Source organism: Nymphalis io, chromosome 23 (assembly GCF_905147045.1).
Source record: "Nymphalis io chromosome 23, ilAglIoxx1.1, whole genome shotgun sequence".
Lineage (NCBI taxonomy): Eukaryota > Metazoa > Arthropoda > Insecta > Lepidoptera > Nymphalidae > Nymphalis > Nymphalis io.
In genome coordinates, this window is record NC_065910.1 from 2,052,110 (window position 1) to 2,058,109 (window position 6,000).

Sequence of the window (6,000 nt, forward strand, 5' to 3'; positions counted from 1 at the left end):
TAAATAGTTATATATATCATTTTGTAAGTATTTTTAGCTTAGTGGTAGATGGTAACAAGCCCGTCTGGGAAGGTACTACCCACTTATCACTTATTCTACCGCCAAACAGCAATACAAGCCCAAGGGACATAACATCTCAGTTTCAAGTTTGGAAGTTGGCGCATTAGCGATGTAAGGGTATACAATATTTCTTGCAGTGCCAATGTCTATGGGCGGTGGTGACTCCTTATCATCAGTTAATATTTTACGGTATACCTACCTATTTTAAATTAAAAAAAAATACTTACACAGAACCCTACTAAAGAGATCGAATATATTTAACTGTACAACAAAAAACATCACTCAATTTCTATAATCGGCTTACTACTTGCTAATTAATTAAATGCATTTATAATCTGTATAAGGAAAATTAATTATGACATGTAAATAAATCTGTGTGCTTAAAAACAACTACAAATTAATACCTTGTTTTATTACTTATATAGACAAGGTTTTTATTTTGTTTTATAATAAAACAGTCGTCATTGAAATTGTCTTTAAGATTATTTAAATTAAAATATAATTAATTATCAACTATATTATATATAACGCAATTTCTACGTGGTAATAAAAAGGCGTGTATTTGTATTAATTTATAAAAACATGGTACAACTATGTATTTTGTGATAAAAAAGTAACAAAATGAAAAAAATATTGACATCGTGTGTTACATAAATATTTTAACACGATAATAATAATAAAATAGTTTAGTAAAAAATAGCCTTAGTTAATTAATTACCGATTAATCGTAAAATAAGATTTTTTTTAATGGATTTATAGAGAACGACATTAATTAACATTAATAAATTAAAATAAAAAAATAATTACCTCTGTAATATTGTTCAAGGCCATATTATTAAGTCACTAGGGAAAATTTTCACCACAATTAACATTAATAAACTAGCTAAAAATATACATGAAAGCACCAAAGATATCTGAATATAACCTTCTTTTTAAATTTAACCTTAAAATATTTCGCGCCAATTTATATTATCAGCTGTTACGTGCAGTCGACATGTCTGCACAATTTAAACTGGTAGCGTGACAACGGATCGTCAGCATAATGCCAAACCACAGTTTATTTACGGTGATTTGGTTTAAAAATTAAAAATATAATGATTATTTCCTTTTTGGTCTCATCGCTTGTATTAATCATTTAATGTTATAATATTTCCTCTTAACTTTTTTCCCGAGATAAAGGTATTTCACATATTAATAACAGGAAATCATGTACGTAAGCAAGAGTTTTTTTAATATAATATTTTTATTTTTATTTACATACCAGTAGTCCTTAGCCCAACAATAATAAATACATTAAAATAAATTAATTTCATCCACAAATAAATGAAGAAAAACAAAAAAATATGCCGCCTACACCTATACGTTAAAGCCGAGACGGCCTAGTGCTTAGAAAGCGTGAATCTTAACCGATGATCGTGGGTTCAATCCCAGGCAAGCACTACTGAATTTTCATTTGCTTAATTTGTGGTTATAATTTATGTCGTGCTTGACGGTGAAGGAAAACATCGTGAAGAAACCTGCATGTGTCTGATTTCATTGAAATTATGCCTCGTGTGCATTCTACCAACCTGCATTGGAGCAGCGTGGTGAAATAAGCTCCAAACCTTCTCCTCAAAAGGGAGAGGAGGCCTTAGCCCAGCAGTGTGACATTGACAGACTGTTACTGTACTGTTGTGTATCTAATTTTACTGAAATTCTTCCACGTGTCTATACCACCACCCCGCATTGGAGCAGCGTGGTGGAATAAGCTCAGAAAACGTCTCCTCAAAAGGAACAGAAGGCCCACCAGTGGGACATTCGAGGTCTGTAAGTTACCTGTGTACCTACAGGTTGAAATAATTAATTATATTTCCAACGTCATAATGTTAAATAATGAAATTGAACACATTTAGTAAAATCATAGTAAATATCAATAAACAACACCTAATGTAAAATGTAAGGTTTGCGTCTTAATAAAAATCAATGAACGCAGAAATAAATACTGCACTAGACTAATACCATAGCTAGCTTATTTAGAAATCCACTTCTGGAACTTCCTTTAGAGAATCCAGTATGTACAAAAACTAGTTATTTAGAATTTTTACTAAAATGGGTTTTCATAAACACACACCCAATTTTATATGATGTTTTAGTTTCACCGACAGCACGTTACAATATTGGACTATAATTAAGATGGTTATCTATACTTAAATCAATCAATTTATTTTAAAGTTAGTTCATTTCCAATTAAATAACATTACACAAACGATTGTTTATGTAACTCTAATTACATCGCTGAAACGTATATTATATCTTAGTATACGAAACAACATGTTTTAAGGACTCCTAATAAAATAATAAATAAATATATATATTTTTTTCAAAGTTCAAACCCGGGCAAGCACCACTGAATTTTCATGTGCTTAATTTGTGATTATAATTCATCTTGTGCTTTACGGTGAAGGAAAACATCGTGAGGAAACCTGCATGTGTCTAATTTCACTGAAATTCTGCCACATGTGAATTCTACCAATCCGCATTGGAGCAGCGTGGTGGAATAAGCTCCAAACCTTCTCCTCAAAAAGAGGAGAGGAGGCCTTTAGCCCAGCAGTGGGACATTCACAGGCTGTTACGGATTACGGATATATTTTTAATATATAACTTTTAATTTTTATCCTTTATATAACTTACTCATCTTTCAAATTACGATTCGACGAAGATTCTATACACATTTGTTATCGTATTCTTATCTACTTATCCCTTAAGTGGATTTTCAATGTCTAGCTCCAGTCGGTTGAATATGGGCAACAGCGAAAATATTCCAATAAAAAACAAAAAGGACTCATAAAATGTTATCAAAAGAAAGCGCAAAAAGCCTGCTTCGTGGTTTTAATTCAGTTTTTAACAGTGGTATAGCTTATACCTGCAGTTCTGTCTGGTCTTCAAGTAATTAAACAAACAGAATTAGATTGTATTGTTAAATTCCAGTTAAATAGTGATTATTCAGTATTATTTCGGACACAACGCAACATAAAACCCTAAACCCATTGGCAAATAGATCTTTTACGTTGTAAAAAGTGGTTAATGTTAATCAACAGGAGATCTTTTAGTGCACGCTACTCACATCTAGGGCGAGGCCATGGACAGGTACGATGAAGCGTTAGCCGATTCACTTGAGGAGTCCAAAGCTTTCGACCGGGTCTGGCATGGGGGCCTTCTGAGCAAACTTCCTTGCTCCGAAATACCTGTTTGTCTTTGCAACTGGATATCACATTTTCTGAGTGAACGATCATTTCGAGTTTTCCTAGATCGCTTCTCGTCTGATCTAATGGCAATTATTGCCGGTGTTCCTCAGGGATCAATTCTCTCCGCTACGCTCTTTCTGCTGCATATAAACGATCTGCTGAAACCCGGTATCTCTGGGTACGCAGAGGACAGCAGTGTAACGGCATATTCGGTCCCCATATATAGTATAGGGAGGCCTTGGTAGAACGCATCAATTTGACATTAGAAGAAGTATCGGATTGGGGCGACCTTAGCCAAGTCAACTTTAATCCTACCAAGACTCAAGCGTGTTTGTTCACCGCCAAGAGGAGTCCATTCCCTGTGACTCCGACTTTCCGAAGTGTATCTGTACTCATCACCGACAGTATGAAGCTTCTAGGAGTTACTTTAACATCCAAACTCAACTTTGGACAATGCATTGAACTCAAAGCTAAATCTGCTGGCAAAAAACTTGGCATCCTCAATAAGATCAAACACTACTTCACACCGGAACAGCTTCTGACCTTGTATCAAGCCCAAATCAGATCAGGTGCATGGAGTAGAGCCATTTATAGGACGGCTCTGCTAAGTACCAGCTTGATGCTTTGGACTCAGTAGATCGTCGTGCTAAATGACTCATTGGCGACCCGAACACCGTCGTAAGGTTGCCTGTCTGTCGGTATTCTACAGAATATATTTCGGAGAGTGTACTCAGAAATTATTTAATTTGGTTCCCCCGTCACCTTTTTACCACAGAAATGCTGGCCATCGTAAAGATCTACACCCGTACGTAGATGACGTATTTAAGATACTTACGAAACGATTTGCTTCCTCGTTTCTGATACGCACTGCTAAGGTCTGGAATACCCTTACGACCTCTTTTCCCCACCACCTGCAATATGGGTACTTCAAGTCAAGAGTGGATAGACATCTTCTAGGCAAGCGCGCTCCATCTTAGACTGTATTATCACTTTCCATCAGGTGTGATAACAGTCAAGCGCTATCTTAAATATAAAAAAAAAATGTATTTTTCAGTGAATATGTCTACGGACGAAGCTGATCACTTAACAAAAGGTGACCTACATATATACTTATGATATGCCTTATTACTTATTGTATGCCTTATTCAAATACGTATATAAAAAAAATCCTTTGAAGAAATTTCTTCTAGCTTCTGAGGAGTAATTGTGATGATGATAATGTCGTCCTGACCGATGTCGGCCACGACAGCATTGCTCGAGAGAGATTAGCCAACTGCGGAAATATCGTAGCCAAAATCTCGGAATCTGCGGCCTTATATCTAACCACTAGGTCAACGAGGCAGCTAATAATTATTGGATAGTAAGTTAAGTCAGTATTTTTAGACAGTAAGTTAGGAAGTGAACACGTGACAACGTACAATCATAAGTTATTGTATGCAAAGTTATTTATACCTGTTTTCCTGTCCTGTGAATCAAACGTGATTCATGGTCATTGTTTAACTACTATGCCATTATATCTGTCTGGACAGGAAACCTGTTTTTATATCTAGAAATTATTTTTGCATTTTATTTGGATATTAGATTATTGTACATTTTCTTAGTAAATAAGTTGTGGGAATTCAAATTATTATAATATAACGACTTAAATTTTAGTATACAGTAAAAATCTAGAGCAGCGCATAAGCTTTAATCCTCCATAAGGGTTAGAAAGCCTTTGCCTCCGTGAATTTTACTAGTGGCAGAGTTTTGTGTATATGAGTATAATTACAAACACAAGGGACATAACATCTTAGTTCCCAAGATTGGTTTCTTACAATGCCAATGTCTATGGGCGTTGGTGACCACTTACCATCAGATGGCCCATATGCGTCCGCCTTCCTATTCTATAAAAAAAACTCTTCATTTTATTAAAAGCCAGGTCAGGTCTCCAGTTTTTCTCAAGTCCTTTATACGAAATTTATAAATTATTTATTTATCTATCACTTCTAATAGAACTGGCAAATTTGCCAATTGATGGTATATGGTTACCACTGCCATAGACATAGACATTGGTACTATTAGAAATGTCATATTAAAATGTTTATAATTACAATATTAATATTAACCATTCCTACCAATGTACCACCAATCTTGGAAACTAAGATGTTATGTTCCTTGTACCTATGGTTACACTAGTTAACTCAAATTATTAATTTTCCAACTGTATCATAACTTAATTCACAGTCACTGTTGTCTATATAATATATGGCGAAAATTATTCATATATTCAACAAAAATACATAATAATGAAAATCAATCATTGTTGCCATCAGTCATGATTCGTACTCAAATGCAGCGGACCGGAGCGAATTCGTAAGACAATTTATCGTTACTGGTAATAGAAAAATGTCATATGTGAAAATTAAGTTCCAATTTTAAACTGCCAAAAATCTTTACATTTTCGGCCTTACTTACCAACGTTGTTTATTTTTTTTATTTCTTTTTATAGAATAGGAAGGTGGACGAGCATATGGGCCACCTGATGGTAAGTGGTCACCAAACGCCCTTAGACATTGGCATTGTAAGAAATTTCAACCATCGCTTATAGCCAATGCGCCACCAACCTTGGGAACTAAGATTTTATGTCCCTTGTGACTGTAATTACACTGGCTCACTCACCCTTCAAACCGGAACACAACAATATCAAGTATTGCTGTATGTAGTTTAGCAAGTGCAT

General features: G+C 34.8%; 1 protein-coding gene across 1 annotated transcript in view; it reads right to left on the reverse strand.

The window, feature by feature from the left end:
• The window catches only part of LOC126777665 (uncharacterized), a 39,955-nt gene extending 38,904 nt beyond the window's left edge, over positions 1-1,051 (reverse strand). Inside the window, exon 1 of the mRNA XM_050500787.1 lies at positions 868-1,051. The gene's annotated coding sequence lies outside the window, so the exon portion shown is untranslated. The remainder of the gene's footprint in view (positions 1-867) is intronic.
• Between the last annotated feature and the right edge of the window lie 4,949 nt (positions 1,052-6,000).